The sequence below is a fragment of the Macrobrachium nipponense genome, chromosome 27 (genome assembly GCF_015104395.2).
Source record: "Macrobrachium nipponense isolate FS-2020 chromosome 27, ASM1510439v2, whole genome shotgun sequence".
Classification (NCBI taxonomy): domain Eukaryota; kingdom Metazoa; phylum Arthropoda; class Malacostraca; order Decapoda; family Palaemonidae; genus Macrobrachium; species Macrobrachium nipponense.
The window spans coordinates 71,864,360-71,887,667 of NC_087216.1; the positions used below are offsets into that span (position 1 = coordinate 71,864,360).

At 37.8% G+C, this 23,308-nt stretch overlaps 1 pseudogene; it reads left to right on the plus strand.

Annotated features, from left to right (window-relative positions):
- The first annotated feature begins 6,640 nt into the window (after positions 1-6,640).
- LOC135200730 (C-type lectin domain family 4 member M-like) overlaps positions 6,641-23,308 on the plus strand; it is a 45,585-nt pseudogene continuing 28,917 nt past the window's right edge.

Consider the following 23,308-nt stretch of genomic DNA (forward strand, 5'->3'; position numbering starts at 1 on the left):
TATATCTATCTATCTGTCTATCTATCTAATATATAGATTGTTGTATAATCTAACGAATCTGTTGTTAGCTGCCAGTTGACTGTTTATTTATGCATCGATCCGCTCATTTCTCTCTCTCTCTCTCTCTCTCTCTCTCTCTGTGTGTGTGTGTGTGTGTGTGGTAGTGGTACCTAATGTAAAATGGTTTATTAGAACATGCACCATAAACAATACCCCTCACAGATGTTGAAATCTGCAATAGACAACGATCCAAATTTTTTCTAAATTACAAAATGATTTAGCTATTCCTACCCAGTCCACTTTCTCGTCACGAACACTGAAGTTGATACCATAACCGAGAGCCGCTCTTGTTATATCATCTAACACTTTATCCGATAAATTACATACAAACTGAGGATTCGCATCTTTAGTCCAACCGCTGTTGTTCAGACGTCGGCACTGGCTTCGTAACTTATGATAACAATAATCGCCCAATCGCGTCTTCCATTCCAAGGGATTGCATGATTAAAACTATATCTATTTGACCTCAGGGTTCTGAAAGCTTGTTCCACATCCAGTTTCGTTATTTCTATGTACTTTTGTAGTATAAGACGTTCATATTCTTCGAATGGTTTACTGGATAGGCCGCGATGTTTCTGGGATAAAAACGATTTTGGCATAACATGCTTACTCAGATACATACATAGAAATTAAGTTGTAATTTTAGCTTGAGGGCTCTGATCAGCAACGAAGGGCTCCAGTGAAGGGTGTAGGATCTTGAAGGTAGCAAATATGGTAAAGATTCGCCTGACATCCATAATGTTATACGATCACAAGTAACACGTGAAGATTGTATATCAAGAGCCAGCAGGAAAAATGAAAAGCAGCCGTACCTAGCGCTTTCGTGTATTCTTGATACACCTCATCAGGGTACAGTATATAAAAGAATGAAAAATAACTTCGAAATATCAAAGGTAAACATAAAAACAAAAAAGTAAAATACAGAACAATCAAACAGCCTAGTCAAGAAGCAAATGGTCCACAGCCGAGAATTACACTTGAAGGCCAACAACAAATGGAAATGGCACTACTAAGCAGTCAATTACATAGTTACGAAGTTGTCAACAATACATTTCGTAAGCCAGTATACTAGTTATATTGTCGGTTGCTAATATTAAAAACACCACTTGACTTATATTTTATTATACTAGATTCTATAATGTTTCTTTTAATAATATCTCTAGAAAATAAAATTTCCTTTGAATTGTTCCAATTAATTGCGTGATTAAAATTACGTAAAAAGAGAGCACTCGATGTATTATTGCAAGTACATATATTTATGTTGATTTAATCTTGAGCCAATAGTTTGCCACTTTGACCAATATATTTTTTTATCACAACCTCTGCATGGAATTTCGTAAATGCAACCCGTTTGTAAATGTGGAGAGTTCCCTATTAAAATTGTTCTACAGACTGAGTGATACTAAAAACAACATTAACATTTAAAACTTTAAACATTTTTGGCAAAGAAAGAAACCTGTTGTCAAAAGGTAGAACAAGAAAATTACTAGGGTCAAAAGCCTGTATATGTCTACTGTATAAAATGTTTCTTAGCTTTTCTTAAAGCAACATCAACTAAAAATGCCAGATACTTCAATTTAAAAGCAACACCATAAATCTTGGCAATCTCGTCTTCTAAAAATTCAGGACAACAAATTCTTAAAGCTCTTCAAAACATGGAAGAGAATACAAAGAGTTTAACTTTCAAATGGTGACTGGAGTAAAAGTGAATGTAAGAACATACATTTGTAGGTTTCCTAAAACCGAAAATTTAAATCTGTTACCCTGTCTATAACACTTACATCTAAAAATGGCAAAACTGAATCTTTTTCCTCCTCAAGTGTGAACTTTATAGAGGGAACTAGCGCATTTAATCTAATTAAAATTCGTTCTCATCCTCACACAAAGGCTATACACAAAATATGTCATCGACATACCTAAAACCAAAGAACATTCGCAGGTAAAATATTCGATAGAAGTTTCTTTTTAAAAAATTCCATGTAAATGTTGCTTAAAAGGGGCGATAAAGGGTTCCCCATAGTCATACCAAACCGCTGCTCATAGAATTTACCATTGAAAGTAAATTTACATTCCTTAATACACAGTTTTAGTACTCTAAAATGGTGTCAGTTTGCAGAGAAAATTCGTATTTATCCAACTCATCAGCTAAAAATGTTATCAGGTCGTCAACTAGAACTTTAGTAAAAAGGGAAACTACATCAAAGCTAATCATTTTAAATTCGTAATGACTGTTATAGCTTCTGAGAAAGTTACAAAATCCACATTATATTTTACTGAAAATCCTGAAGTTTTTCCCATAAGAGGAGACAATTCGCTGACAAGCCTCTTTGACAAATTATAATTGATGACTCTACAGAACTAATAATAGGTCGTACAGGATTATTTTGTTTGTGAGTTTTAATAAGTCCATAAAGATAGGGCAAGGAAGCACATACAATACAAAATTTCTTAATTAAATCATCTTTTCCCATTAACAATGTTTTTAAGTTTTTTTTTTTTATTGAAACTACTATTAACCTTCTCTAATGGATTATGGTTCAGTACTGTATAAAGTCTTGGTCACTCAACAAAACTAACATTTTATTTACATAATCATCTTTATTTATTAAGACAAAAATTCATTTATTTATCTGCTTTCTAGAAAATAGAGGTTTGCAGAGTAGTATAGTAGCTCACAATATATATATATATATATATATATATATATATATATATATATATATATATATATATATATATATCATATATATGCAATTAGTGACATGCCAAAAAAGTAATGGGGTAAGAAACAAACATTTGTGTAAACATCACAAAGTGTGTAACATGCCCATATCCATAGTTTGGGTTTGTAGGCCAAAATGAGTGCTACCTCAGGTGATTTCATTTTGCTGTTGAAAAGCAAATGACAATCTGTAGAGATGTCGGCTGAAGCTTAGCCAACACCTCCCCCCCCCCAACACTAGGGCTCCTATAAGACAGACCAACCAATTGCAAAGAATTCTTTTAACAGTTGTTCATGGCCAGAATAGTTCTTGTTGCCACTGAAGAAGTATCGTTTTCAGTAACTACAATAGATGCGAGTTGCATATTATTAACCTTTCTTGAAGCTGTCATATTAATATAAGGCAGACGACTTCGAAGGATGAACCTCATATACAGAGGTGCAGGTCAAGATAGTTTTTACGAGCATTGCGCATTGTCAGTCCCCAATATTTGGATCAGGAAATTGAATACATTTGAAAATAGGGAAAGATTTATGTTATCCTTCACATATATTAGATATTTGTTATAAAAACCCCACAAAAAGTTTTATAGTGTAAGTAACACGGAGAAAGAAAATTCTAAGAACATTCTTAGTTTGCCTTATTTTAAAGGAATGTTAATAAAAAGGAATGTAATAAAAATGGCCCCAGGGAAAGCAACAACATAATATAAAATTCCGCCATTTATGAACTGGCCCTCTTTTTATCTCAGACAGTCGAGCAAGGTCTTAGAAGTAAGATTAAGCCAGCATAAATATTCCTGTAAAAACTGGGCAAACATCTAATGCAATATTCATTCATTTAAGGGAAAACAACCACCGAATAAATTGGATTGGTAGTTCAGTAATTACAATGTCAAAAGATGTCTCATCACGAATCTTTTCGAATCTGCTTTAATACAACTTCCTTCGCATTGTAATTTTAATATTAGACGTGACCTGTTTCATTTAGACCCTTGTATTTGTAACATGTTTAAGAATGACCTCAAAGATATAATTACAGACTTAAATACAAATTAGTTGCCTTAGAGATATCTTCGTTGTATAGTAGGTATTGTGAATAAGTTTTGTTTACCAAAGTTCTGAATAGCTGTCACTCTATATTATCCTTTAATTGTCTTGTCCTTGTGCTGACAAAAACCACAGCCTAGTTGAATATTTTCATGTGTCCTGGGGTGACTTTCTCTGAAGCAACCAGTTGCCTTAAAAAAAAGAATCTAGTTGCCAAATATGTTTTTGTTAAGCTGTGGGTCGTGGTAACATTTTGCAATGATTCTATGATCGTTGCCATTTTAAGACATGTTTGCAGTTATAACAGTGGCTGGAACACTGCCTCTATTTTTAATGATCGTTTGCATGAACAGGTTGACGGTATATGGCTAAAGGATCAACTCTTTGCGTCATGTACAGGGTGTCCATAAAAGTCCCAGTACCATTACAAGTATGTATTACTTGGAACGGTACTGGGACTTTATCGACACCTTGTATATTTCGTTCTCTTTAAATCGTCTCTCCAAACTGACCAACCAATTCCTCTCGTCCACTGATAAATTACATCCTAATATCAAGTTTAGATGAGAGAGAGAGAGAGAGAGAGAGAGAGAGAGAGAGAGAGAGAGAGAGAGAGGAAAATGATCGATTGCCATTTTTGGATGTTATAGTGTTTCGACATGGTGACATTTTGAAAGCTACCGTTAAAATAAAAAAATAAAAATAAAAAAAATTTCCAGGTCTACGTTCGAACTTCTATTGTATTTGTTTTGATCATCTTCAAATCGATTCAATTTCTACCTGTCATTCCTATCATAAAGAGATATTGTTCTTGTATAAATATTTTAAACTGATGGGTCTATATTCTTGCCCCAGATGTCATTCAGAGACGTATAGGATTGGGATCGACTAAACGACAGAGCTGATTCACATGATGGTGTCAGCCATCTTAGTACAACTACAGGCTGCACTAGATTGTCCAATCCCGAATTTTCTCATATCAGAAATCGCACAAAAATGTGTAAAACCTGTACTAAATTATCCTGACTTCTCTGCTCGTCTTTGAGTCGTTATTAATTAAGCAGTTATAGCGCACAAGTTGAACAGACACACCTCTGTAGTAAGTAGGCCTACAGTTGTAGTAGTACTATCTGGCTCGAGTCGGATTTTTGGTTCTTCTTAATGTATGTGTTGTATAATTTATTGAGCCTCCAGTTTATAATATTCTGTGTCTAAATAATATAATATATATATTATATATATATATATATATATATATATATATATATATATATTATATGCAACCAGGTCTGGTAACAAAAAAGAACAGAAAGGAAGATTGAAAAACCACAAAAAATCAGGAAGGAGAGTAATGTTACCAAAGGTTATATATACAAAAAAGTATCATGTACAAACATAAAAAAACGAAATAAAGCAATATATAGAAGAAACAAGTACCTACCTCTAGAAGACTTTAAACACATTCACTAAAATGCAACATTCTCTCCCGATGTACGTCGTCACAACAATCAACATGAGACTAGTTCGGTAGCCATGATGTCTTTGCATTTTAAACGAGCTCCTAATGGCGTACTCCTTCTTAGGTTTTGAACGCACCCGACGTTAAAATGGGATTAAAGCTCTCTTAAAAGTTTTATCTGTCTATTCTTGACAGGAAAAACTCGAACACAAAACGCCATGCAAGCACGTGTGCGATGGTTTGGACACCTATGAAGATCTGTTAGGACAAACGGGCTTTTAGCAACACCACCATTCAGTGCCATATATACGGGAACATAAAGGAAAAGGCGACAACCTTCCTTGCTTAGACTCGGTTTCCTTTCTCTAGTCGAGTGGACGCCGTGGGGCTGCAATTAATGGAAAGTCTTAGCAATTTAAAGTTGAAACCTTCCCTCAGTAACAACGTACGAGTAGGTCCACGGAGATGCTCTATTTTTCATTTTTGGAATCACGCAGCACCCAAATGGTTGAAGTTTATCCTGAAAACCGATAAAAATCATGACAGCAAACCCAATGCACTGACCACTCAACATGCCACTGCAACGCAATATATGTATTGGAAAGTGTTCAAAATGGCATTAAACATAATAGCTACTCCATTGGCCATTTCTAACTCGTCACCCCCCCCCAAATCCCCCCTTTCTTTCTTTTATTGTCACAGTCCTGCAGTGTACAGGCTGGGGTGTGCCATTACAGGGTTAATAACCTTGTTGGGATGCATGAATCTCACACATTTGTTGCAGGACATCAGTATCAATTTCCTCATCTCCATCTTCTCCAAATAGCTGCTTTTGTTCCGGAGACAATTCTCTATTTCCCCATCCGGGATATTTCATATCTCTGATGCATTTCCCGCCGTGCTCTTTGCAATGCACGGATGCATACTGCAGGCAAACGCTTCCACACTGCATGGAAAACAGTTCATGTGCAACTCTACACTTTCTCGCCCCAGGAGAGGAGAGAATTCCCGAAATATATCGTTCGAACGAATCGACTTAACTGCTTTGATCTGTAGACAGTAACCTATTTACGTTAAACGAAAACCAGACAAGAAATAATGGATGGAAACTAGAACTGAAGAGATACAACACATCCCATTGTGGGAACTTCTTTACAAAAAAACAAAAGATGTGACACGTGGAATAAACTGCCACCAGAAGTTGTAAACAGCAAACACGTGTGGAAGAGTTTAAAAGAAAGCTAGACAGAATCATCAAGAAGATACTGTGAATGCACAGTAAAACCTACTCCTGTTCTTCAGTGCTTCAGTCATATAGTAATGCCTGCTCACTGACTGAAGGTATTTCCCTGGACAAAAGGACGTTAGTGGCTCTCAATAGATAGCTCAAAAACAAAGTAATGTATTACAGGACAACACAATACGAATATCACTCCACGGAAGGTCCTCAAGATATCCATTTTCCTTAAAATCCTGAAAATAAGAGCATCGTTAGAGATATATTTTAAATCTCCAAGAACAAAAATCACCATTATATCCCGATTTCCTGTGACAGGGTAAACATCCTGGAATAACTTCGAAAACATTTGTTAAAAATCACATTTTTTTGTCATAAAATAATAAAATTTGGCTGAGAGAGCAGAAATAAAATTACGTATACTACACAAGAGTATCTAGAGAATTTAATTCTGAGTTAAATAAAAATAACTTCACGAAAAATAGGATGACTTTGAGTGAAGTTTTGGCTAAAGAACTGAACGCATAACATGTAACAGGTTGAAGAAAGCGCCATTTTTAAAACGTCCAAATTATGAGGTCTGGTGGATAAAGTCAGAAGAAAGAGCGCATTTATAAATGCAGGCATATTATTAGGACAAGTGTTACTGAATGCTGAAAAAAATGGCACACAGCAACAGTAACGTACTATGCTATACTCGTTAACAACACTGACGCCATCCTCTGGTTGGGAAACCCAAGAAGAAGAACGATCTCTATTATAGGAATTGGTTTACTCTCTCTCTCTCTCTCTCTCTCTCTCTCTCTCTCTCTCTCTCTCTCGGACAACGTAGCTTCTTCTTAAGCAGGGCATTTGAACCATGAATATGGCGAAGGTTTATCTGAAAATATACTGCTACACACACACACACACACACACACAGAATGCAGTTAAGACTAGCTCATTATGAAACTTGCACAATAAAGTTCTTAAATTCTATGTTTCTTTTTTTATTACTTTTTGCACCACGGCGTGTCCCTAGGGATCCTAGGATATTATACCCTTTAAGCAAGGACTTTTATTTATAGACGAGTGGGGGCGGGGGGTTGGGGGTGGGGGTAGCGGCTGATGCATGTCAAGCAACGCACGCCCTCCTGATCATCTCTCTGGGAATTCAGACTTCAGAGAGAGGACGAACGCCATTAGAGCAAGAAGTACTACTAAGCTCACATCTCATACTCTACATACAGAGATGCAGTGTTCGAGCACGGCCGTTGCTTCTTGCTTGCGTCTGCTTGCGACCATTTTTCTCCTCCTTGCAATGGCTGGTCGCTGCCACTCGCAGCATGTTCAGCTCAACAGAATTGATTCTCCCTCAAAGACCTCACTCACGTGGTACAAAGGTGAGGAGGAGGGACGAGAGTTGTGAATCGTGTAAATTGTTGCATTTATTCGTATTTTTTGCTCAAAAAAAAAAAAAAAAAATTACTCTATTATGCACTGTAAAGTCCGTATTGATTCTTTAGAATTACAATGTCCAATGTGGCCACAAAACCACAGCTTAACAAAAAAACATATTTTCAAACCATAGTTTCCGTTTTTATTTTCAGAGCTTTCGGAGAACAGTCACCACAGGAATCGGGAAAATTTTCAACTTATTGGCCATAGGTGATTATTCACGTTTTGTTATTCAATCTCTCATATATATATATATATATATATATATATGGTTTATATATGTATAATATTATATATATATATAATATATATTAATTATATATTATTATATATATAGATATATATTATAGTATGAGGTATGTATATATATATATATATATATATATAAAAATATATATGCATAAACTGATCTTTAAAGTGAGGGTGGAAGATAGATTTTGTGAGGTGTTTATATGCAGACAGATAAGCAAGAGGCAGAGAGAGAGAGAGAGAGAGAGAGAGAAAATGAATACTTAGGTGTGAATTTAACCAAGTACCACTCCATAGAGGAATAGAGTGAACAAATAGAGCTTCGCGAGAAAAGCTGACAACGAAGGAACTCTCAAACAGCTGGTGTCCTCTCAAGATGGAGTCGGCCATTTGAATGGCTGAACGCAGAGCTCAGGAGGAGGCAATATGGCTGACACGAGAATGGAAGGAGTTGTGGAAATCTGAGACAGAAAGTCTGTCGAATTGGGGACTGCTCAAGATGTGAAGAGGAAACTTTGAGTGAGATAATGAGCTATGATGGTGGCAGCTTAATCGAATGTTTGGCCAGGGTGTGTAAGGTGAGTCTGGACTTTGGAAGATTCCAAGGGAATGGGTCTAGGAAGAAATGATTCCTTAGAATGAGGGAAGAGGTGATTCTTTGGTAAAGGAGTTTAAAAGAATTTTGTGTAGGGCTTAATTTTTTCACTTAAAAAGATGACAAATGATAGATCTTCTTAGAAGGTTTAATAGGAGAACAATGCAAGTATTGTGAAGAGACGGTTGAGAGACCATTACCGAAGCAGTAAATGAAAAAAGCAGAGAAGCTACAGAGTAGAATATCGACGGATGAAAGTGATTAAAGTTTTGATGGTGAAAGCAGACCTTGTGCTGGAATTGATAGGCAACTTTAGAACCACCTACAGTGAGCTATGCAAGAGACAAATGGGTGGGCACTTAGCATTGCCTAATGAGGGACTAAACCAGAGATAAACCATCTTAAAACTGACATGACATTCAATGCTGCTAAGAAACATCTTACTTTGACTTCCAGATCATCTTTACTGTGAATATGGTTGGCTGAAGCTGAGATCCTCCTGTTACTTCCTTGGCAAAGACATCAGCAACTGGGAACAGAGCCGTCAGAAATGCTTAGCCATGGATTCCGACTTGGTCACAATCACTCGCGATGAGGAGTACAACTTCCTCCGTGGGTGAGTACAAGTGACTGTGAGTTTAAATACTATTCAGGTAGCCACTACGGTGGTACCATCAACTTTGTTTCATCAGACAGATAAGTCACTGATCTAAGTTCAAATAGACCCAGCCAAAGACTTTGATCTTTAGTGCATTTAATATTACTGAACACAATACACTTTATAAGGAAGTTGCTGGTACTATATACCTGTAAGTCCTGAGGGGCCCTTAGATACCATGAAGGCTTTCCTTTCCTTTACTGGTACCAGCTGGTACCCCAAACAAAGAATCTTTCAAATGAGTTACACAGGAGCAAAGCTAGATCATATATATCATAAACTTCAAACAAATTACAAATCACCTATTTCCATAGAATTTTTTGACAGCTGAATTATCTTGTTTTCAAGAATTGACCCATTAGATGAACATGGAGAACCACACTTTCCCTTTCAATCTAATCAGTTCTTCTCTTTGCAGATCTTGCAAAAGGTCACGACACCTATGTAGGACTGAGTGACCTGCAGGAAGAAGGGACCTACAGATGGGTTGCAGATGGCACCATCCACCAAATCGTTGAATCATGGTAAGAGCTGAAATTGTTGCAACAGTAATTCATGATTCATGAGATAGTACCTAGATCAGAAATGAGCGTTAGGCTTCTTCAAGAAAACTGAGAGGAAGAAGCATTATTCGAATTATATCGTGCAATAGGGTCACAGACTCACTGGATCACACTTCGACTACTGAGAAATGATAACCAGAGTTAGACAGAGGACCATTTATCACTCTCCACAGTATCACGTAATGTATATTACAGGCAGTACCCCAATACTTGAAATTCCGACCACAGGTAGGCGCCTGTGTTCTGAACTTTTGCTAGAAGATCAATCCATTCCAAAGTTATTAAGCATTACTGATGAAACAGATTTAAAAAAAGTATTGGGCTTTCAGATGGGACTCTTAATTCTCCTTTATCTTATGCTCTTCATTCCTTGGACAGGGTATTATAATTCCTACCCTCAGGACTAGGCCACAAGTGGTGGAGGACACTGGCAGCATTTTAGTACTAGAACTCTTCTGGTGTTACTATTCGTAAATGACAATGGAAGTGGTGTTTCTCAACATTGATTATCTTTCTCCCTCCAGGTGGGATGTAGGCGAGCCCAACAACCAAGGTTCACGAGAACACTGTATCCATTTCTGTAACTACTTTGACAATCGCTTCAATGATGGCGATTGTGACGAAGAGTTCAGGTAATGCATTCATTATTTCATTGGATGAAATCTATTCGTACTGAACAAGTACAATAAGTTCCAGAAGTGAAGCGACAAATCACAGAATTGATCGTATTTCTTTAGAAACTCGTGGTGTTGCCAGTTAGTATATTTTATTCCAATTATTGTCATACTCTTTATCAGATGATACGTATCAGTGATTAACTGTATAAGCACAGAAAGTATTTCATATGTGAATGATCAATATTACTTCAATAATTGTTTATTAAAAGAAAAAATTCCCCATAGAAACATTTGCGGCTCTCAATGTTTGATATCAAGTGTTCACCATAGAGTGGCAGCATGAACCGAGTGCATAAGCATTGGCCTAATATGATTTGCAAATTAACTCTCGACTTTTTATAGCGTTATATCGAAAGTTATATCGAAAGTTAGTATTTTGATAAAGCACATAGAAGTTTAGCATCTGATTAAATGAAATATAAATAAGAGACAAGTTAGTGTAAAAAAAAAAAACGAAATCCAAATTATATGCGCGTTTAGCTTTTGGCTACATGGTTAGGCCTATTTCAAGAATTAAGGAACTAATTTTCCAGCTTGTTAGATAATAATTTTATCGAATTCCTCAATTGTGCACATTTTTGCAAGTGGAATTGCGTTCAGGGTCGCATCAAACAAGTATTTTCGTAGGTTTCCACCTTTTTTTTTTTCAGTGCATAAGTGAGACTATTCTTGTCCATACGATTCGGTGTGTGAATATGCTTGGCGAGACTTATTTCAATTCGAGTATCTCCTGTTATGCTCTCTCTCTCTCTCTCTCTCTCTCTCTCTCTCTCTCTCAGGACCTTTTTATTTGGTCAGGAATAACCAGATGCCCGTTTTAAGAATCGAGCACTAGGCTTATTAGTCATGCTCGGGTGCTTCTTTATGTGTGTGTATATATATATATATATATATATATATATATATATATATATATAAAGGTTTTTTGCCACGAAGGAAAAAATGAAAAAACGAGATAGCCAAGTACTTTCGGTCCTATTCGGACCCTTTACTGAGGCAGTTTGCCTCAGTAAGGGTCCGAATAGGACCGAAAGTACTTGGCTATCTCGCTTTTTCATTTTTTCCTTCGTGGCAAAAAACCTTTATTTATACATAGCATCACGTTTTATATACTTCGTGATCAAGTTATTCATATATATATATATATTTCCACGGACAACCAGTAATCAGTTCGATCCAGTCGAGCATTATTGTTTAACAGAAATTTATGAGTTTTTTGGGTATATATTATATATATATATATATATATCTATATATATATATACATATATATATATATAATATATATATATATATAAAGGTTTTTTGCCACAAAGGAAAAAAATGAAAAAGCGAGATTAGCCAAGTACTTTCGGTCCTGTTCGGACCCTTTACTGAGGCAAACTGATTTTACAAAGAACAACATAGTCAAAAGAAGGCTTAATATACAAACTGACACTACCAGATTAGCCATAAGGGCGATATTCACTCTACAGAAAGGAGGAGCCGCCAGAGGCTAGCCACACCTTGAAGGATACCCGCAGTAAACAAGTGATTCTTCCAGAAAACAGTACATTTGAAAAAAACACGGGAGCATATACAATTTAATGTCATGAATTTTTACACAAATTTTCCCAACAAAAAAAAAAAAAAAAAGAGAGAGAGAGAGGGAAAGAAAGAAATAATAACTATATACATGTGGGACTAATTTATTAGTTGTTCATTTATTTTGAGGTCCTTCATAAGCTTCTTACAAATATATTGGTCCAAATGGTACATTCCCAGACTAAGATTTAGGTTGTTTTTATTTGTGATTTGTATAATTGCCGATTCCAGTAAATTTCTTGAAACATAATCATTAGATCTAGCAATTACCGAGGTATCACCCCAATTAATACAATGAGACTTTTCACTCAGATGGATAAACAGTGCATTTGAAGTCTGGGCTGTTCTAACTGAATACATATTTTGCTTTATACGTACACATAAATTTTTTACTTGACTGACCAACGTAAAACGAAGGGCAATCCTTACAAAGAATTTTGTAAATGATGTTGTTATTTGTTACGGGACTATTCTTAATTAGCATATCTTTAATGGAATTGTTATAAGAGAACACTACATTAACATTAAACGATTTAAAATATTGATTTTATGGTTTCAAATTCACGAAAATAAGGTAAGCTAAGTACATTTTTAGGCATTTCTTTTCATTAATAGCAACATTATAAAATTTTTTGTGAACTTTTTGATAACATAAATCAATTAAATGAGGTGGATAGCAGAGATCGTTTCCTATCTTTTTTATGTATTCCATTTCTTGGTCCAGATATTGTGGACTCGTGATGCGCAAAGCGCGTAGGAACATACGCTTTGCGTATCACGAGTCCACAATATCTGGACCAAGAAATGGAATACATAAAAAAGATAGGAAACGATCTCTGCCACCCACCTCATTTAATAAAAACAACCTAAATCTTTGTCTGGGAATGTACCATTTGGACCCATATATTTGTAAGATGTTTATGAAGGACCTCAAAATAAATGAACAACTAATAAATTAGTCCCACATGTATATAGTTATTATTTTCTTTCTCTCTCTCTCTCTCTCTCTCGTCTCTCTCTCTCTCTCTGGTTCGTATTCTCTCTCCCTCTTTCTCTTGCTCGATATAATATATTTATATTTTCTTTCGTCTTTTCATTAATAATAATTTTTGTTGGGAAAATTTGTGTAAAAAGTCATGATATTAAATTGTATATGCTCCCGTGTTTTTTTCAAAATGTACTGTTTTCTGGAAGAATCACTTGTTGTTTACTGCGGGTATCCTTCAAGGTGTGGCTAGCCTCTGGCGGCTCCTCCTTTCTGTAGAGTGAAAATCGCCCTTATGGCTAATCTGGTAGTGTCAGTTTGTATTTTAAGCCCTTCTTTTTGACTATGTTGTTCTTTGTAAAATCAGTTTACCTCAGTAAAGGGTCCGAACAGGACCGAAAGTACTTGGCTATCTCGTTTTTTCATTTTTTTTCCTTCGTGGCAAAAAACCTTTATTTATACATAGCATCACGTTTTATATACTTCGTGATCAAGTTATTCATATATATATATATATATATATATATATATATATATATATATATATATATATATATATATATATATACCCAAAAACTCATAAATTTCTGTTATACAATAATGCTCAACTGGATCGAACTGATTACTGGTTGTCCGTGGAAATATTAATTTCGGTGATATCACTCCCTTATGATACGCCCACTTACGCAAATTCAGTCTTAATTTCATGGTTGGAATATGATTCGAAGACTTGAGTTAAAAGGTTGAAGTGAAAAAAGTGGAGTTAGGATTGTGGGTAGAGGTAGAGGCAGAGGGGGGGAGGGGTCGTTGGGGTCTGTCGTCTCCCTACTTAACCAGGTGGTGATTTTATGGGTGTTCTGGTTGCTTACGACCGTCTTTCTCATTTTTTATATAGCGAGTCTGTTTCCCAGGTGCACGGACAGATCCTGGTGTCAGTCCTGATGGCTCTATCTTTGCCTAAATGAAGACAGTGGCCCAGCATTGTAAGCCTTGCTATGGCCGGAACTAGGCCTAGTCACCTGAAGGTAGCAGAAGCAGTTAGAGCCTTTCTCGAAGATGGTGTTTTATGCTTGGTCCTAGAAGCTAGAATCAGAACTACCAACCACACCCAACTTCCCTGTTGAATCTAGGTGCAAACATGGTTGATTATGTTTAATATCGCAGAGATTTTTTCTTTACATTCTATAGATACTTGCATGGTTTTATGCATCTTCGCTAAAATAATTGATAATACCACTATGATATTATATATTTGTTTCCATATTGCTCGAAATATATATTGGTAATGTTGGTAATCCTGTGTTGAACGAAAATTTCAAATTGTTTCGTTTCTAGAGTTTGAAGTAATTATTATACTTTAAAATAATTACTATTACCGTAATTTTTTCTTATGATTGTTATAAATATTATAGATTTGATATTTGCGCATCATATGTTAGCTTTATTTCCCTTCATAGAGCTTTCACTGTAGCAAAAAAAAGTTTTTCAGCTACGAGTTGTAGTTGCCAGTTAGTGAATTTCGAACGAAATCCTTCTGGAACTAACTGTACACGAAAGTGGCCATTGACTTGAAATTCAAGCTTTCAAAGAATATGTTGGTTTCAACCTCCCACTACAGACCCCACACTGCAGCAGTAGCTGATCATGATTATGCTTATGAATCCATTTCAACAGAACAGATTCATTACTTGATAATTTTTGAAACTCAAAAAAAACCTGTAAGTAGTTGGATTTTCTTGTAACAAGAGTTAGAAACAGACAAAAAGTACAGCACTACCTGCCTGTGCTGTGAATCCACTCCATGACTACTTTCTGAAGATTACTGTACAATGCTTTGAAAGTACATTTTCCTTTTGCTCTATGAAGCTAAATCATCTCCACAGTCAAGAGTTTAGAAGTCAACCAAGGTTGTCTACCTCAAAACAATTATTTCCTCTAGAAGAAGAATGATACAAACTTTACCTTATTCTACCAACAGATATATCTGCGAGAAACCTGCCCAACTGGATTGGAACTCTGCTTCAGTGCCAGAATAAGAAATGCCCACAGACAATGAAATGGAACTTGCATTAGGACTAAGAATTCCTTCCAAGTGTCTACATAAGTGAAATTGCCTGCTTTTTATGTGCTTGTATTTCTTAAGCTGTATCCTGTTGGACAACTCCATAGTTCATGTTAACATTTCTTCAATTAACATTAATATAAGAGCAATATTTAGGTTTTACTCACAAACTGATATACTGTATCTGTTTTAGAAAGGGATCCTTTTGGTACAAGCCACCTTCCACAGTAGTTTTCATGTGGAACGTAAGTACGTATAAAGTTATCTGATACCCATTTGGTAAGAGAACTGAAGTGCTCTGTGAACCAAGTTTCTTTCCAAGTAGTTTCTCTGTGATGTCTCACTCTCTCTCTCTCTCTCCAGGTGAGCACAATCTCAGGCTTCCAGGAAAGTGGTTTTGTCATCTCAATAAACATGGTTGAACTGATTCGAAATGGGTGGACTTTCTCTCATCAGACACTTGAGTCTTTGTGTTTCTGTAAAGTGCTCTAATTCCCTAGATTACACTAAAAATAATACAAGTATTTTCAAGATGCATTTTTAAAATGATACCTTACACAACTGTGCATACTTAGGTTCCCATTCTCTTTCATAGGGGATGTCTCCTTCAATTGGACGAGCAGACTTCATCCTGTATCCCACAGGCAGCCTGCAACCAATTTCTGGTTCATTTCTTGCTGGGAACATTTTCAGATATCTTTGTAGGATGCGTGCATGCTGCAATGCAGAAGTTACCCATGCAAATTTGCAACAAAACAGAAAACTACATTTTGAATTCCCTACAAAAACAGGAAAGCAATACTCCATTGAGATACAAAATTTCCTAAAATCTGTGAAAAAAATCAGTCATGGATCAAGGAAATATACTGCATACTCAACTACAGTAGCTCTTTTATCTCATTGCTTTCCAATATACCTCTACTTTATGTTTTTTTTTCACTAACACTACTTCAGAATAAGGCCAGACATGCAAATCATAATTAGTATTCTATTTTCATATTCTAAGTACCATCCTGCCTTTATGTAACATCTCACCCATCAAAATTAATATCTTAAAAGACAAGAACTACATTTGCAGCATTATTGATCAGGAGATATATAAATAAAATTTGACTCAGTTAAACTTCTCTTGTGTTTTTCTCTCTAAAAGTTTACCTGCTGTTTAATACCTTTTAATTACATTACAATGACTGACACCCCCTTTATAAATTAAGATATAAAAATTGCTGTGAGGTCCATGAGTAGTAATATAGTTGCTCTCTCCGAGCTAATATCTAATTTATGATTCAAGTGTTGATCTTCATACTGTGTCAATTTTACATATGACACAATTGTTAGTAGAGAGTGGAAAGCAAGATGGAAGAAAGGTAATATGAACAGAGGTACAGTAAAAGGAACGAAAGGAGTTGCAGCTGGGGTCAGCAGGGACGCTGCAAAGACCCTTAATTTCACATAATGTTTATATCTTCATTCATCCTTTCAGAGGCTAAAATCTGTCACAAAACCAAATTAAGTTTTAAGCCACAGACAACTGGAATGCTTTTTGGTCGTGTTGTGATCCAGTAGGATTTCCTCGAGGGAGAAAAATCTTGATTAGCGACACCTTAACTGCATAAATTTGTGGAGTCAATTGCATAAATGCTTGCAAGCACCTTTAGCTGAAACCTCACAACTACACCGTTCATGGAGACGACTGCTGTGCCTGGAGAACACTTTCTCTTATCTTTCCCTCCTTGTTTTCCTTGCATATCAAGATTGGGTCATAAAATATTGACCTTCATTCCTAACAATTCAATCCCCCAAAATACATCTGGACAAACTGGGGTACTGTGCCACTATGGAATATATAGAATATAGGCCAAAAGCCTAGTGGTGAGTACCAATAGGTCACTCAGTGCCTAAAGGGAGCCTGACAGTAAGTAAGGGGGTCTGAGAGGTGTAACAGGAGGTAAGCCTCACAGTTGCACTATGAATCAAGTGTTAGGAGAGGGTGGAAAGTAAGATGGAGACAGAGAATATGAAAGGAGGTACAGTAAAAAGAACAAAAGTGATTGCAGATGGGGCGAAGGCACGCTGCAAAGAACCTCAAGTAATGCCTGCTAGGGGAAGTCATAGATGTGACTTGCCGACCTCATAGTAGCCTCTATAAAAATGACATTAAACAGAAAAATATTCACAAGCTGTTATCATTAAAAGTCATTCTTGTATGGGAGGTCCGATAGGGTTTGCCTTCAATAACAAAATCTAAATTCCAGCCAACTTGATTACTTAAGAGATGCTAAATAATCACTTAAGACATGGATGGGCGAATATAATCTCTACTGGCATCTTGGATTGGAAGGGAACATAGAATTTGGACTGGAGGTGTCGTGAATTTCGAACTGATCATTCGAAATCCCCGCCATTTAACTTCACACGTGTTGCGTTAAATTGGGGCAAGACTGAGGGATCTCGCGGGCGATTCATTGAACAGAGAGCTGTCCAATACAATACAGTTTAAGACGCAATTCCTAAATGCATGGCGGGGAAGGAGCGCGTCTCATAGTAAAGAAGACGTTATGAATTTTCATTAATAAATCTAATTTGCTAATCACTAGTACGAGATAAATTATCTATGTAGAGATTTGGAGCCAAGGACTCCGTAGCCATTCAAGAATTTGCAGATTACGGCCTTCAGCCAGAACTTTAAGTCAATTCCTTGATCTTAAATGATAACGTAACTGTCATATTTCACATTCAAGAGTAAAATAGATTTAGTGACATCCGTAATGTCGAAATAAACGATGATTCCCGCCTGAATTACAAGGATTCTGTAGTTCACGCGGGAAAGCGTAAGTTTCTTTTGAAGAAGGGCGAAGCGACGCTTCATTCCTGCCCAGAGCCTGAACCGTGTGAGTACCGAAATTTGTGTGTCTCTCAATTCTCCGACTCCCAGCCATCGCTATGCTAGGTCGAATTCCGTCATAACAGTAAGTTAACTTTATCCACGTATATATGTGCCATCTCTGCGATGAGGGACTCGATTTATGCAGCAAAAGAAAGCTGCCAGTGCAAGAATGTTATTTGTTTGTGACATTGAGTCAATGGGTCTCGTATTGTGCAGATTTTTCGTCCAGTTGTGGACTTAGTGCTTTACAAGCACGTGACATCAAAGACCCTATGTGCTGCCACATAAAAAGGCCATGAGAATTTTCAGGTTATTTGAATTAAATTGGTGAAAGCAGTACGAAACTGCGTGTACTGTGGAATTCTGCTAGGAACTTTAGTTTCGGTGTACTGTTAATGTATTTAAATGTTTATTTTTCGTAATAAAACTGTTTTGTTGACCAAATTTTATTGTATATCACCCTAAGAGTTTTAGAGTGCGCGCCTCCTTAAGGCCTTGTCATCGGCCCAGAACATCCGGGCACGAATCATAAAAAAAAATAATAAAAGTCGACGAAAAACCCGACATTTGGTCCTTCGAACCGGATAACAAGTGCGCTCTAGAGCTTGAAGGGAAATTTCAATAAAGTATGGTCTATAGGGTAGCCCTGATAGGACACAGTCAGCTCCCACAGAATCTTGCCACAGTGTTCAGATAACCAGATTGAGATCTAAAGAAGGCCAGGAGGTCTGGTCAGTCAATTTTTTAGCTAGTAGTCTATCATTCTGGCGGAGACGGTATGAGTTGGTCATGTTGTATGTAGGAGGAACGACCTTAGCAATCGATCACCCCAAAACCGTTTGGGATAATTTACGTACTCTTATTGAACGCTTGAGGAAAATTTGGGAAATAATTGCTATCTGCGACACGGAGATCAGAGAGTATCTCTTTGATAATCGTTTTGCTATAAATTCAGTTGAATATGTCAAAAAAAAGTACAGACTTTAATGCGAGAATCTCCAATATCTGCTACAAAAGAAGTCGGTACGCAGTCCGAGACTTGCCTATGAACTCTCGTGCCTACCGCGAAGGCAAACAAAGGGACAGTCCATTTTGATGCAGAAATCCGTAACGCATTCCTCAATCATTTAATGAGATTAATCAGGAGAGAGAGAGACAGACAAAATAACTAGGCTCAGCTTGTTCCGATGTGCAATTATCCCCACTGTCGACTAGTCTTTGCACCCCATCTTCCTAACGTAAGACAAATCCTGCATTTCCTAATTTGCATAAACCCCCCCTAAGAAGTAGAGTAAATAATACAAAATGGCAGTGGCTATGATTGTTCACATCGAGGCCTCGCTGAGACTCACTGCGGACTTACTCGCCGAATCACAGCGTTCGTTAGTGGAAACGTATTCTGAGAGCGTGTACCAAAATTTGGTCACGCAGTTGAGACAAGAAGAAGGTCAGCTTCAAGAGCTGTACAAACGTCAAGTCATAAAGTTAGAATCTAACTTAGATGCCAGAATCAGGCAAACCTTAGCAGGAGCTGTGCAAGCTTCTACCCTTTTGTTGAATCGAATCGATAAACTGAAAGTCACTCAGATAGGGAATGTTTCCCTCCCCAAATTGAAACCGCTGCCTCTCCCCACTTTTGAAGGGGAAGTGCAGGAATATGCTTCTTACAGAGAATTGTTCACGATCCACGTGGATCGAAGGGCAGATTTGGACGACGTGTCCAAATTTACTTACTTGTTAGGGACTCTGGGCAGGGATCCGCTTAGGATCGTTAAATCCCTAAGTGTAACCGCCGCGAATTACCAGGTAGCGTTAGATCTCTTGGATAAGCAATATGGTAATGTACACCAAACGCTCGTGATCTTGCATCGAAAACTTGCCAACATATTCGTACCCTCGTTGAACCCCGTAGAGCTGAAGAAGTTCAGGTTTGAGTTAACAGTGATCATTGAGCAAATAAAGAGGCTCAGTACTAGTGATATAGGCCAATGGCATGGTCATGAGGCTTATCATCAGAAGTTGTCAGAAGGTAAGCTCTATCGAAAGGTGGTCGAACACCTCAGAAAATGTGACTATAATTTAGAATAATTTCTTGAAGCTATAGACTTCATAATTCGCATGTTGGAAGATGATGCGTTACAGCGAGGTGAGAAATTAGAATCTGATAAGAATAACGATGTCAGCGTTAGACCCAAAACGAAACCTATGCAGAATAATTCTTGTCCCTTTTGCAATGAACGGCACCCGCCTCACGGATGCCGCCGAGTAAGTGACGTGGCTGCCAGACGCCGCATTCTACTAAGGAAGGGCCTGTGTTTTAATTGCCTTCAGTCAGGTCACCGTAGTGATAGATGCACTAACCCCAATTCATGTAAAAGTTGTGGAAATAATCATAATACTTCCATTTGTGATAATAGCAGCTTTAGAAAAGCGCATTCAGTTTCCCTCCACTTCGTCCCGAAGTAATCCCAGTTTAGTAAGTAACAGTCAAGCTACAACCTCCCGCCCTGTAGTAAATGCGACGACCAGGCAGCACGATAGAAACCCCCGTCCGCCCAAAGAGAAAGTAGAATCACAACCGTGTAAGAGCGCTAAAGTAGCCCAAACGTCTAGTGTAGATCTTCCCTGTAAGATTTTGCCAACAGCCATGGCCGAGATCCATCACAAGCAGGGGGAGTAAACGGCTTCGCTTGTTTTGGACACTGGGAGTCAACGAAGTTTTATCTCCGCTAAAACTGCAAAGCAGTTAGGCCTGCCAGTGGTAGGCAAAGTGGCATTAAACATTGCTCCCTTTGGTTCAGCAGAAATCAGTGGCCAGTATGACGTAGTGAGTTGCCGGGTAGAGATGGGTAATAGAATTGTTCGAATGAAACTAGTTGTTCACGAGAACGTAGACGTCCCGATTCATAACGCAGGTTATGTAAGAGTAAGACAACACCTAGTAGGGAAGGGAGTCACGTTAGCAGATCCTGACAGTAAGAGCGATAAGTTACGAAACGTGCCACATTTCTTGTGGGTGCAGACTATTTTAATTATTTCATTATTGGAGTAGAAAAGATCGATGGGATAAGTCTTTTTCTGACCCATAATGGCATGTCACCATATGGGAGAGTACCACAGTGGCTATTAGAAGGTCACAAGATAGATCATGTGAGAACACTCAGGGTATATAGGGTCGCGAGCGAACCAATTGCATTTGATGTTGATGAATGGTGGCGTTTAGATACCTTAGGCATCGCCCCATCAGAGCAGTACACTGTCCGCGAAGCGGAAGCAATGCGAAAGGTTTCGCAGAGTGTAACGAAGAAGCATGAAGGATATCAGGTTAGCTTGCCGTTCCGTTCAGAAGGTAGGCCAGAAACAAACTTTAGAAACGCTGTATCACAGCTGGATTCGCTGCAAACCAAATTTCAGAAAGACAAGGAATACTATAATCAATATCAGGGAGTGATCGACAAATACCTGGAGGCAGGATTTATATATGAAGTAAAAGATCCAAAAATAGAAGGATACTACATGCCGCATTTCGGCATTAAAAAGGATAGCCGCACGACCCCCCTTAGAATCGTATTCAACGCCTCATCTAAAGCTAAGAATAATAAATCCTTAAATGAATGTCTGTTACCTGGGCCTAATTTAGTAATAGTTTGGCCTATAATAAATGCCATGCTTGCAGACATAAGCAAAGCATTTCATAGAGTACTATTAGATCCCCGTGATGCCAAATATACAAGATTCCTGTGGCGAGAGGTAGCAGGTCGAGCGCTGACCTTCGCTTTCGGAGTCGTGGTGTTCGGCATCACGGCTAGTCCCTTTTTGTTACAACAAGTGTTGAGTCATCATTTTAAGTTAGAGGAGGAGACCTGAATTAAGCAAGTCCTTTTATGTTGATAACTATGCAGTACCTTGAAAGGTTTGGATGAGATGAAAAAGAACAAGAATCTGTCAACGCAACTTTGGATAGGGCCAGAATGCCGTTAGAAGGGTGGGCAACAAACAGTATCGCCTCGATAGCGAGAGAGAGTGGGAAGAACCTGTGAATGTGAGCGTGCTCGGGCTGTGATGGGCTCGAGACGTCGACCGTCTGTGTGTGAAAGAGAGTGAGAGGATTCGTGAATTGGGGGAGGGATGGGTACATACGAAGAGCGTAGGGTACTATCTTTTGTTAGTATCATTTACGATCCGCTAGGTCTAGTCAGTCCTTTATTTGTTAGGGGAAAACTGTTTCTCCAACAACTTTGGGAACAAGAGATTGGATGGGATGACGTGTTATGTAAGGAAAGGCTAAAGAGCGCGAGAACTGCTAATAGAGTTGAAATCAGTCGGTGAGTTAACATTTCCGAGAGCGGCAGGAGTCAGAAGATCCGAACTCCATATATTCACCGATGCCAGTAGTAGGGCATACGGTGCTGTAGCGTATGTCAGAGATAAAGAAAGTAACGTAAGATTACTCACCAGCAAAATGAGAATCACTCCGAAAGGGATGCTCAAATCACCATCCACCATAAATTAGAACTTTTAGCTTTGCTGCTAGGTTGTAAGCTAGCGAAAACGATTAAAGGGCTAATAGAGCCGCAAGAGATTAGTATCTGGTCAGATAGCAAAGTTGCATTAGCATGGGTGTCATCCCAGATGCCAAGGACAACAAAAATATTTTTATTATCTAACCGTGTGGCGGAAGTTGTTTTTTCTCCGCCAGGTTTGTGATTTCAGATTGAAGTATGTGCCCAGCAAACAGAATCCTGCTGATGTCTTGTCTAGGGGCGCAACAATCCAGCAATTGCAGCAGAATCCTCTTTGGCGCCAGGGTCCAGAGTTCTTGGGAATCCCAGGAGAGCCTGTTCCCTTCAAAGAGGAAGATCTAACAAATATCAGAACCGTGGTAGCGGCGGTGCAGGAACTGAGGGAAGACAAGGTCTATTCCCCCAGGAGGGATATGGGAACTACTACTCAGGGAGGTTGAGTCCGAATTTTGATTAGAGTAACCAAATTAGTGTTGAAGTTTGCAAAAGTGAAAAGGGATCCTTTTTGAGTTCTTGTCTTATTAGAACAAAAATTCTATTTACCTACTGTGTATGCATAT